We start from the raw sequence: 14180 nt of genomic DNA, 5'->3' as shown, positions 1-14180 counted from the left end.
TTATTTATCTAAGAATATCTAAGAATTAACTAATTTTTGAATCTGTACTTTTATTTGTTCTTATATATGAATTTAGGGCTTTTTTTTCGTTTCTGTAGTTTGATTGTTCATAAGGTGTTATATCGATTCTTCGAACATACAGGGTATGTATGTTCTTCCTGTAATACGTAATCGTTTAATCTGTAATTTGTTTTATCTATTCACTGATCATAGTGTTTTGTTTATTCCTTTCTATTTTTCGATTCTTCATCAGGTGTTATACCGATTCTTCCAACAAACAGGTTACTGCTTCAGAAGTTTTTTGAATTTATTCTTCTATTTTTTATTTTGATTATATTTTTTAAAATTTGGAATTTTTGAATATGTAATCATATGAATTTTTTTTGTAAATGTTGTGTGTAGGTTTTGAATATGTCAGGAACTTCATCAAGGTAATATTTTTATCTACTACAATATGTTTTGTAATACAATTTTCAATTATTGTGTTAGATCTGTAGATATGTATACAATTTTTTGAAATTGGAAATACGTAAAATTATTTTATTGTTATGATTTGATATGTATTTTTTATGTCTAATATGTGTATTAGTAATTATTCATGTAAATTATGATTTTTTATGTATAAAATCCTTTTTATTATGTTTCTTGAATGTTGAATATGTTATTTTACATATCGTCTGTATAAGTTCGTTTTATTAGTATTTTTTACATTATTGTTGGTTTTTAAAATTGTTTAGGTTTATTTTAAATTTTATGTTTGTGTTTAGAATTTTATAATATGTATATGTCTATATAGTTGTTTGAGATATTATATATGTTTATGTTTATGTTTATCTGAATGTAATATAATTTTTCTAATCAGTATCAGGGGGCCATCTTTCTGTAGGCATTTGAATAGAGCCGAAGAATTTATTATGGTATTTCATAATTTCTGACATATGTCATATATCTATATTTTTCCTTTTCAAGAATTTTGCTATATTTATTTTATTTTTTTTATTATAATTTATTTTCAATTGTTTTATTTATAAGGCTCTTCCCTCTCACGCGACTACTAAATTATGGGGTGTCTATAAGGCTCCTACTAATGTTCTGATAGAAACAGACAACGGGCGTAAATTTACTGTTTACATAAGTGAAGCAAAAGGAATCTTTTTCCTTTTCAATGGTTGGTCTGATGTCATTACACATTTAGGAATTAAATCTGGCACTTTTGTAATCTTCACTCCTTTGGATTCTACAACATTCAAGTTAACATATTTTGTAAATGGTGTGAGCTCTATTTGTTTCTGGTCATCCATGGTATCTACAGCTTCTCATTTGACTGTAAGATTATTTTTTAATACATGTATATTTTTCTTATTTTATTATTATTTTTCCACTTTTTCATAATTGTTTACAAGTCTTATGTTATTTATTTTTTAATTTTTTGTTATCATTCATACAGGTGATACCTGATTCTATCCTTCCAAAGTCCCATGATTATACGTTTGCTGATTTAATTTCAACTATCTATTTAGACAATAAAGAGTTTCATGTTAAGGTTCAAAGTTTTAATGGTAAAGTCTGTTTTACAGCGGGTATTGATGTAATTGTTACTCAATATCAATTGGAGGCCGGTTCTTATTTTTTATTTACAAAATGGTTTGGTCATTCTTTCCATTTAAGAGTATTTGATATAAATGGTATTGAAATGAACTTTGATCATGTACATGTCGATGATGTAAGTATTATTTTTTTTTATATTTAAATTTAATACTATATTATTTTAATGAATAAATCTAATAAATTTTATATTGAAGTTTCAGGTTGATATTCCACCTATTGATTCTATTCAAGATGTGCCTCCCACTGATGATGCTGAACAAACCAATGGACATATTATTCGTTTTGTTCGAATGGCAGCTGACTATTTTGTAAGTTGTGATATCTTTTTAGTTATTTCTAAATATTAAATATTATATTTGTTTTTTTGACATAATACATAAAGATTATAAGATTGATGTTGTTATTAATTGAATTTTTGGAATACAATACAGCGGCTTCCTGATGATGTTTCTAGAAAGGCTAAACTTGAATTGGGTGTTAAAAGTATCACAATCAGACTTTTGCATCTTAATCCTCAAAAGGAGTTTGCTAATGGTACGATACGTGAAGAGAGATTCGAAGGTTATTGTTATGCTTTAAGGAGTTGGTCGAGATTCATGAACATTGCTGGCATTAAGGTGGGTGACACGGTTTATTTTTGTTTTGATGAAACTGAACAAGTTTTGAGTGTAGAAAGGGTTGTTTCTCCTGTGGACCATAGTTAGTAGTTATTTGACATTATGGTTATCTTTTTTGTGGTTTTTTATATGATATATATATATATATATATATATATATATTAACTTAATTATGTCTATTCAATTTGATCAGAAAATATATGGTTTTCAACTTTAAGTTATTACAATTTATATTATCTTACCTATGGTCTGAACAATTAGTTTGTGTTCTCATTATTGAATTGCCCGTTATCCTAATATTAAGTTATATTAAAAATTTACTGTGTATGATTAGAATAGAAAAATAATGTTATAAAAGATTGATCCAAATAAACCATAAAGAAATAAATTTTACAATATTAATCCATATTACATATACAAAACATTTGTTAATAACTGCAGTTAACATCATAGTTAGTAAATGTAAATGAACAAATTAAGATATTTTACCATGTCTGTTTATGACTCAAAACCAAACAAATCTCATCTATATAAGCTTAACTAAAATAAGTAAAATTGGTTTCTTTATTTTTAGAAATAATATGTAATTATTAGGAACGGTGATTAATATATTATTTAAATTATATAACAACCGTAAATTGTGTTGATGTTATTAATGATATATGTAAAATCTTAATTTATTTTTGGGAATAATTTTCAAATTGAATTTATCAATAATAATTCTTTAATCTATTTTTTTAAAGAATATTCAAATTGATACTATCCATATTCATATTTTTTATATTTTTGGTATTTATTTAGAATATGTTATTGATTTGTTTTTTATTGCTGTTTGATGATGCTGATTGTTGATTCTTGATTGTTCAATATTTTTTATTTTTATTATAATCAATGATTGTTTCCTTATATACGTTTTCATTTTGGTACTATAAATATTATTTCAAAACTTCATTCATTTTCGCATTGTGTCCTTCATATTACTACATTTATTTGGTTACGTTCTAATTTTTCATCTTACAATTCTTATAGAACCATATGATAAACTTCTTTGATTTAAAATAAAATTGTTAAACTCTATCTTTTCCTTCGAAAATGTTTATGCATTTTCTTTGTTTTACTTTGTTTCATTCTTCTTTAGTTATCTTGATTCGTATATTGAAATACGTTTTATGCCGTCTGATAGATATAATGGAGAACCATAACATTACTATGTTGAGAGCTGTTGATGCCTTTCAAGAGCAGTTTTCTGTCAAGGTTAGGGTGATCAGGGTTTGGGAACACCCTGAAAGGAGGAATCCCAGTCAATTATACTCAATTGACATGATTCTAATGGATGAAGAGGTTTATTTATTTTGTTGATCAATTTTTCAATATATATATTAAATGTTTTTGAATTTTATACTTTATTAAATATAGTTTTCATACGTTATACAGGGGACAAAGATGGAGGCAACATGCTTGAATAGAGTTTTACCACAATTTCGCCCTTCATTAGTTGAAAAGAAATGTTTGATTATCAGGAATCCAACTATAGGTTTTAATAACTCTACCTACAGGTATGTTGACAATCAAAATAGGCTATGTTTCCAGGGGACAACCGAAGTTATTCCATGTGAAGATATTGGAGGATCACCGTATGGTTTTGATTTCTTGAGTTTTGCGGACATCTTGAACCGTAATGGTATTTCAAACTCTACAGTTGGTATGTATATTATAATATTTTTTCAACAGATGTTAGTGTTGTTTTCATTAATATTTTTGTTTACAGTTTGTATCCTCACCTTATTGATCGATTTTGTATTTTTGTAGATGTTATTGGTTATTTGAGTCGATCATTTCCTAAAGAGACTGTTACAAACAAATCAACTGGAAAGCAGTCTGTTAAGGTTACTATAGAGATATCTGATCCGGAGTAAGCATTTAACCATTAAATTAGAATCCAGTATACATATTATTGTTACAATTGATAGTAAACATATGTTTGTATATTTTTTACCATACTTATGTAATGAAATTTATGCAACTTTATTTATACCAATTTGTTATGAATTTGAATAATTACTTAGGGGTCGGACGGTATTTCTTACTCTGTGGGATCAATACTGCGATAAAGTTTTGTCGTTTTTTGAGAGTATCAAAGGAAAAAATATTCATGCAATCATTATATTGCAGTTTGGCAAGGTCAAGTGGTGGAATGGTTTGTTTTCTTTCTTTAGTAACTTTTTTTTTATTAAAATCTTACTTATATTATATATTATATATATTTTATTTCTTAATTTCCACTGTTTATTTCTAGGGGTTGCGTATGTTAACAATTCATACACGGTTAGTCGTCTTTTTTGCAATCATGATTGTCCTGAAGTCGAGGACTTCAGAAACAGGTATGAAAAAAGATTGTACACATTATTTCTTATTTATCTTATCGATTGAATTATTGTCAATATTATGATGATGTATAACTTATTAAAATATACATTATTGTTTTTGTATTCAACAGTTTGTTTGCAAAGTCTATTGAAGTCAGTGAATCCACGAGCCTTGGTTCCATGTCAAAATCTGTTGAAGAGGAAATATTGCAGAGCAAAGATTTTTTAAATATTTGTGATGTCTTTTCGCTTAACACGGTATCATTTGTTGATAATTGAAAACTTTACAGTACAATTTTACTTTATATATTTATATGTTGTCATAAAAATATGCAGGTTTGCAAGGTCATTGTTCTGGGTAATATAATGGGTGTTTACAAAGATGAAGGATGGTTCTATGAGGGTTGTAATAGATGTAACAAGAAGATCAACAAAGTTTTTAATCTGAGCGAGGACACCCAGGAATCAGGTTCAGCTGTTACAAAGGAGGTTCTTACCTGTGTATCTGAGCGTTGTGCTTTTAAAACTATAACTTCTTCTCTCAAGTAAGTCAATACACCTTTTGAACCCTCACATTTTCATCAATAATATTTATTTTGTTTTAAAATATGGACTTATGTTTTCAATAGGTATAAGATTCAACTTAGAGTTCAAGACCTATCAGCTTCTGTTACACTTACTTTGTTTGATCGTGAAGCACGGAAGTTGTTAGGAAAGTCTGTTGATGATATTCTTACTGCTAACCCTGAATTTGTAAGTTTTATTCTCTCAAGTAAGTCAATACACCTTTTGAACCCTCACATTTTCATCAATAATATTTATTTTGTTTTAAAATATGGACTTATGTTTTCAATAGGTATAAGATTCAACTTAGAGTTCAAGACCTATCAGCTTCTGTTACACTTACTTTGTTTGATCGTGAAGCACGGAAGTTGTTAGGAAAGTCTGTTGATGATATTCTTACTGCTAACCCTGAATTTGTAAGTTTTATTTTTTTATTCATTTTGGTTATGTTTTTTATTTACTAAAAAGTTCACATTTCTTCCTAAATGATCAATATTTTACTATTGTTCAGCGTTCTGATTCCATGAAGATTCCTGCTGAAGTAGACGCATTGGTTGGCCAGACTGCTGCTTTTAAAATAGATGTTACTGGCTACGTCTTGAAGTATAACATCCATAAGTATGGTATACTGAAGCTGACTGTGGATCCTAACGTTATATCTTTACTTCAAGAGAAGCAATCCTCTTCACAGATAACTGTATGTTGTATAAATTTTATTACCTTATAAATTTACGTTTTAGATATTTTACTTTCCTGAACTTTATATTTTGTTTTTTTTTTTCAAAAAATATGCAGTCTCTCAATATTGATGCTTCAGAATTTGAATCTCAGACATCGGATGGTTTCAGGGTATTCGTGTCAATTTTTGTTTTTCTTCGTCTTTGTTTAATTATATATATGTTAAACTATGAGTTGCTTTTGTAACCTGTTAATTTTGTCTTACAGAAGAACTCTGGTGCCAAAAGAATCGAAAACACTACTCCTGTGTCTAACATGGCTAGCACCGTTTCACCTGTTTCATTGGATGTCACTGATACTCCTGATTCCATGTCAGCTAAGGATGAAGTCAAGCGAAACTTGGTTGAAGTCTATGATGTTGAAGAAGATTCTCACACATCTGCAACGAAGCTCCAAAAGTCTGGAGAGGTTCAGGATTTCAATAGTGCAGACAAGAGGAACCTCTTAATTCCTAAAGTTGAGAAATAGTTTTGAAGTTGTCATAGCATTAAGTTATTTGGTGTCTTTTGAGAAGTTGGTTTTTGTTGATGTCGTCTAAAACAATTGATTGTTTGAATTCGTGGTTTTTGTTTATGGTTTTGATTTGTTTCTTCCGGACAATACATGTTTTGAATTTCTAAAGTTGTGATGTTTGGTTTTGAGTAATAATCGTCATTTTTATCTACATTACAGTTTTATTTCGGTTTTAATGTATTTTTTTTACATTCCATTTCACACTAACTAATAGTATATTTTTATTTTATATGTGGTTTTTTTATAACTAATCATGTAACATGAACATGTATTATGATAACATATATCGAATTTTTCCAATATTTAAAAAAATATACAAACAAGATTATTTAAAATATATTTTTTACATGAATTTATGGTGTCCACTATTACTTACTAATAATATTTTATTTAATTTATTAAATATGTTATGCTTTGATAATTATAGAAAGCATACCTGTCGGATATATAATTTTGCTACCTTCCATATATATTTATGATCCAACTAATAAGTTATTGAAAAAACGTATAATTACCTAAAATGCAGATTTCATAAATTTAGGGAACACAATAATGCATTATTTCTTAATTACTATCAATTAAATTTATATCCATATTTAAGGTTATTTCCTTTTCACTACTTTAATACACTCTCATATATTGTTATTTACATGTACATCATTTGTTCTCACAACAAAGAACATCATCATCGAATTTGACAAAGTATGAAAAAGTATTCTATTATACTTACTGGTTTCACGTGATATAAGGTACGTGTTCTATCCTCATAATACGTTTACTTTATCTAACTTTATATATTTATTTATGTGCAAGAATATATGACAAGTAATTATAGTTTTCATTTTAGAAAATGTCTCACATTCGTAAAGGTTCATCCGCATCAATTCCCGATTTACGTAAAATAAATGTGAATTCAGGAAATCCTTTGTCTGATATATCTAACGGTATGTTCTTAAAGTTTTTTTTTTTTTTGAGATATTATTATTCAATTAACTTTTCATTTCATTTCATTGTTTTACTAATTCATATATCATCTCAGATGATATATGCAGCAACACTGACAAAACTGAAGCTGTTCAAAGAACAAAAGCTAGAAGAATATATTCCAACAGTAAAAGATTCAATACAACCTCATCGCAGAGTCAATCCACACTAGATTATTCAACTCATAATAATAAAGAAAATATAAGTTCATCCACATCTCCCATGTATAACAGATCAATTTGTAGCCGTGGTATAAACATCAATTCTTCTTGTGGTTTATCATCTTCGGAAATTCATAACACGAGTCTTCCTTTTTCAACATATCCTTCACATGATATCTCCAATGGTATTTTCAAATCTATATTACTTACTTTATTACAAAATTTCCACTTATATAAATCTAACTAATGTATATGTCATTTTAGTTTCTATACGTAATGTAGACAAGGATGAGGCTGCAAAAAGAAGGAAGGCTAGACGTATATATTTGAATATCAAAAGATTGAATAAAATTTCAACACAGACTCAATCGACATTAACTTCTTATAATAAAAATAAAGAGAATATTAGTCCGAACACTACTTTTACGTTGAATAGATCATCTTTTAGCGTCCTATCAAGTATCAATGTCTCTTCCGGTTCATCTAAATTCAATTCAGGTAAGACGCGAGTAATGTTGTGTTTATCAAATTATGAAATAACATTTTTTTCTTATATAATCAAGTGTTTTAGAAAGCATAACAACTTTATTTCTCTCTAATTTTACTAATTCATAATGGTTTTTTGAGTTAAAATAATCAAAAAAAAAACATGGGCCTTATTAAAAGTCCATTATTAAAAATTAAGTAACTAGGCTTAATTTTTAAACTATATATTTGTATAGAAAAAAATGGTGTCGATCTTAAAAAGACAACAAGGTCGCTTGAATTTTTCCTATTAGACGTTATGGATGATATGTGAAATTATATGGTGTCGGTTGAACCCGTTCACTACAATGTGACTCCGCCACTGTTTTTATTGTCGACATTATGAAAACAATACAAGGTGCAAGAAAATTAATAACCTTTGGTCGACATTATGAAAACAATACAAGGTGCAAGAAAATTAATAACCGTTGGTCGACATTATGAAAACAATACAAGGTGAAAGAAAATTAGTAACCTTTAATGTAACTCGTGTAGCTTAAATTGATAGAATTTTTAATGCAATGGCCAATGGGACATTAATGAGGTGTGCACCTTAGTAGCAATCAATATAACTAGTCATACCTTCATCATTGTTTGTTTCCAATCTCACATTCATAAGAACGTTTAGCCATCGTAAGAAAAGTCCAGATAATTTAAAAACGAAAAAATGGTACCCAACCTATAAAGTACTCAAGTTTAGTACAAATGTTAGTACTCGGAAGAAACCATTGTGATACACAAATTACAATTTATGGTCTTGTAAATAGTAAAACAATTATCCAAACTTTGAATCTTATTTACGTTTCTGCCATTCTTTTTTTGGTCCAATAGGGAGAGAGGAGACTCGAGATACATTGGTTGTTGTTTGAAAATGATTGTCAAACAATTAATGATTAATATATATATAGTGTGAGGTTCATTGGGAACATTAAAAAAGTGGGGAACCGGGGAACCCCTCTAAAAGCCATTGGATCTAAAAATTGGAAGGCTGAGATTAGATCTCACCCATTGTGAAGGAAAAAGGAAGGGAGGGTAGATTTGGAATAAATGAAAATTTGATTTTTACAACCCTAATCCATCTTGTTTGTTCACCACCGCTCCTCCGTCCCTGAAACCACTGAACTCCACCACTCCTCCGCCTTTGACATCACCGCACTCCGCCGTCTTGTTGCGTACTAACATAAATCTTCGCCGGAATTTATTATGCGTCTGTTCAGATCTCATACTTTGATCTTTCTATCAACTTCGCTACTGGAATGAAACGACTGAAATCACCGTCGTCTATCGCCGCCATGGACGGTGAAGAAAGAGCTTAATTTACATCGGAAATGAATCTTCGGATGTCGGTAATTCCGGCTACAATCCAGGTGAGTTGCAAAATCAATGACCTCTTAGTATGTATTATCTTTAGTTCTTAATCTATTTCAGAAAAGCTAGAATTTGAATTCCTCATATAGATTTTTAATGAATTAATGAACTGATATGATCGTGAATCTGTTCGATTTCCTCTATTTTCTTCTGGTTGTGTCAATTTGAAGCCCTAGATTTACTCATGAGGTTGAAACACTTGAATTCTGCAAACATAACTGAATCTAATTTAGTAATAGTGAATTATCAGCATAGTTTCGTAACTGTTTTGAATGCATATGAGATTGTGTATTGAATTTATCTCAAAATTTTAAATTCACATGTAAAATTATGTAAAAAAATAGGTGTTTCCTGGATGAGCGCAGTAAGTCAATTCATGTCATTTGCAAGGGTTTTAATTGAAACACTTCTAATTTTACATGTTAAACTTATTTGAAACTTATTACACGAACTTCCAAACTTGCAATATATTGAATTCACCTTTCGGTTTCAAATCTAGAAGAGTAAAAAGCTCAAGATCAGAAACAACCAGCTCAAAGCTACATTCATCTCCACAAAATCCTTTTTAGAACGTTGACCATTTATTTAATAAGCTGCTTTTTACTTGTAAAAAACTCGTATATTTGGTATGATGATCCTTACGCCCCCTCGATTCGCATTGAGACTATCTAGACTGGCTTTCGGGGTTGCGGCTGAATGTGATTGGGTTGTAGTTCATCTTTGTGAATGTTCAATTTTTTAAACATTCAGTCTTCTAAGTCCTAGTTAAGATACTGGTCCTGCAGGATGAGTTTTTTTAATAACTAACTTCGCCTGATTCATGTTATTTGAAGAGCATGTGTTTGGATTAATGTTCAATTTTTTTGTTTCTTGGTGAGTTATGAGTTTGATAACATTGAGTTTATAGGTTACATTGAACCGGTGTTGGTGATTCTTCATGAGAAAGAACTCACATGGGTTGGGCGTCTTTCATATAAGCATCATACATGTGTAATTTCTGCACTAAGTATCAGTACCAGTTTGAAGCAACATCAACTTATATGGTCTCCCACTGTAAGTTCTTATTACTCAAGCAACACATAACTTTTATTTTTCTTTTAGATAGATTTGTTGATGCTGGAATTAATAGGGAAGTACTTTCTACTATTCTTTTCTTATGTTTTTATTGATAAGAACACATTTTCAATATGAGATATTTATTTTAGGCTCTAATAGTTTGTGCAAATGCCAGGTATATCTGTTTTCATACTCAGATCTTGGCTTTCTTTACAGGTGAATTCTAAAGTCATTACAAAATAAAGAACAATGAGGTTATATGGCAAGTCCTCAGGCATAAGCACTGTAGTTTTATTATGTCCAAGTGAGTCTTTTAACTTTGACTCCAGGGCTAGGGGTACCAAACTATAGTTATGTAGATTCGACATAGTTTCCACTATAGGTATGTGAATAAGCTTGTAGCCTCTCTAAACTTGTATTTGAACCCCTTCCCTCTTCTGTCGTCGTGCCTAAGCTTGGACTATTCATCTCGTAGAGCTTCAAACCCATCGACAATACTTTATAAAAATTCGTGTTTATCCGTCTAATTTATTATATTGTGTAGGGGTGGGTTCAATGGACAGCCTTGGAAAAAGTGGGGAACATGTATTTAACATATTGAATATATTATAAAAATTCAATTTAACATGTTAAAAATTAATTTTCTAAAAAAAAAGTTTTGGAATAAATACATCTAGAACCCTTTTTAATAAATTTTTTTTTTAAAAATAAAACATTTCTTAAAAACAGTTGATGAAAGGTAAAAAAAATTACAAATTGAGAACCATATATTTAACATGTTAAATATATTATAAAAAATAGATTTAACATGTTACTTGAACCAAATAAATGGTAAAAAAAATTAAAAACCAAGGAACAATGCATTTAGCATTTTAAATATTTAACATGTTAAATATATTGTTTTTTTTTTCACAAAATGCATAAAACACTTAAATAAACGGTAAAAAAAATTAAAAACCAAGGAACAATGTATTTAGCATTTTAAATATTTTATAAAAAATTTAATTTAACATGTTAAAATATATTCTAAAAAATTTAATTTAACATGTTAAAATATTTTATAAAAATTTAATTTAACATGTTAAAATATATTCTAAAAAAAGTTTTGGAATAAATACATCTAGAAGCCTTTTTAATAAAAAAAAATCAAAAATAGAAAATTTCTAAAAAAATACTTTTCATAAAAATTTAATTTAATATGTTAAAATATTTTATAAATATTTAATTTAACATGTTAAATCATATTCTAAAAAAAATTTAATTTAACATGTTAAAATATTTTATAAAAAATTAATTTAACATGTTAAAATATATTATAAAAAAAGTTTTGGAATAAATACATCTAGAAGCCTTTTTAATAAAAAAAATTCAAAAATAAAAAATTTCTAAAATTTTTTTAATAAAAATTTAATTTAACATGTTAAAATATTTTATAAAAATTTAATTTAACATGTTAAAATATATTCTAACATGTTCCCAGTTCTCTGTTGCCGATTGATGTTTCGTTTGTTTTTCGTGGCCCGTATTTGATTTGGATAATATACCGGAAATATATTGCAGTTGACATGAGGTGCTTTGCTGGCGATCAAGTTTGGTTGCAACCCGCAACGCCACCGAAAGGTGGTCCTATAGTTGGAGGTTAATTACCTTGTCCACAGTTTCGGCCCTTCTTCATGGAACATGTTGCTCAGGAGTTGAACAGTTTAGACCTTAGTTTCGCTAGTGGTCAACCATCAGATGGACCAACTAATTCCTACAATTTGGGTGCATCTCCTGGTCCACAACTCTCGGTGGCCCTATGGGAATGCCTCGCCCAGGAAACCAACCTGTGGGATTTAACTGTTCTACAAATGCCATGTCATCGTCACCAAATTTACTTTTAGTGCTTAGAGCTAATACTCTAATAGTACATGTTGACCATCCACTTTTTGATGAAGTCTTCTACTTGGATGATGATCATAAAAGAAGACTCAAGGAAGAATTCAGTAAGCCTCTTTCAATCTTTAAACAAGTTGGTTATTATTGACGTTACATTTTGTTTTAAATTTATGTATTACCATAATTGGATGTGGATGCACTGAGCGTTGTATAGTTGAAATAATTTGGATTTAACATGTTAAATTTTTGTAAGTTGGAGTCACAACATGGACATCCCTTGCAGGGGCTCTGTTAATCATATGTGCAACATATACAATCTATATCTGATAATAAGTGATGGATGCAGTTATTAATAAAGATCAGAGAGTGGTGACTTCCAAAAGAGAGACAAAAATGTTGCAATAATTCATTTGATTGATTGTGGATCACAAGTTTGCGTATGAATTAATTTTGTACTTCTTCTTATCTTGATGTGTACCCATCTTTCATTCCAAAACAATGTCGGGTTCGAACCAACACCAGATCATTTATGTAAAAAAGAAATTGTTACCTTTTTAAAGTGTTTTTAAGTATGTTTTTATTTTTTAGTTTTCTGATTTTTTTTTACTAAAAAGACATGCACACATGTATTTATATGCAAAAGATTTGAAAATTAAAAAAAAATTAACATGTTAAATTAAATTTTCTATAATATATTTAACATGTTAAATGAATGGTTTCTTGTTTCACATTTTTGGTGTTCTCGGTTGAACCCAACCTTCATTAACTATTTAAAAAAATAACCAAATTTTTGGCATACAGAGATGTGTTGAAGCTATTTTAATAAAAAATCATTTTCTTTTGTAAAAAAATAATTTATTACCTTTTTAAAGTGTTTTATAAGCATGTTTTTAGTTTTAAGTTTGTATTTTTTTTTAAAAACTTCTACACGTATTTACATGCAAAAGATCTGAAAATTTTAATTTTTTTAACATGTTAAATTTTTTTATGATATATTTCACTTGTTAAATAAATGATTCATCGGTTTTCAACTTTTTCTGTGTTCCTACTGAACTCAACCCTCGTTCACTATTTTAAAAATTATTTTTTTTTCAAAATTTTTTAAAGTTTTTGCATATGGAGATGTGATGAAACCATTCAAATAAAAAAATCATTTATGTAAAAAAGAAATTGTTACCTTTTTGAAGTGTTTTTAAGTATGTTTTTATTTTTTAGTTTTCTGATTTTTTTTACTAAAAAGACATGCACACATGTATTTATATGCAAAAGATCTGAAAATTAAAAAAAAAACAATTTAGCCTGTTAAATTAAATTTTATATAATATATTTAACATGTTAAATGAATGGTTTCTCGTTTCCCCACATTTTTTATGTTCTCCGTTGAACCCAACCTTCGTTAACTATTTAAAAAAATAACCAAATTTTTGGCATATAAAGATGTGTTGAAGCTATTTTAATAAAAAATCATTTTATGTAAAAAAAATTTATTACCTTTTTAAAGTGTTTTATAAGCATGTTTTTAGTTTTAAGTTTGTAATTTTTTTAAAAAAACTTCTACACGTATTTACATGCAAAAGATCTGAAAATTTTATTTTTTTAACATGTTAAATTTTTTTTATGATATATTTCACTTGTTAAATAAATGATTCATCGATTTTCAACTTTTTTTGTGTTCCCACTGAACTCAACCTTCGTTCACTATTTTAAAATTTTATTTTTTTTCAAAAATTTTTAAAGTTTTTGCATATGGAGATGTGTTGAAACCATTCAAATAAAAAAATCATTTATGTAAAAAAGAAATT

The sequence above is a fragment of the Helianthus annuus genome, chromosome 6 (assembly GCF_002127325.2).
Source record: "Helianthus annuus cultivar XRQ/B chromosome 6, HanXRQr2.0-SUNRISE, whole genome shotgun sequence".
In the NCBI taxonomy this organism is placed as follows: Eukaryota; Viridiplantae; Streptophyta; class Magnoliopsida; order Asterales; family Asteraceae; genus Helianthus; species Helianthus annuus.
This window is presented reverse-complemented; position numbering follows the sequence as displayed.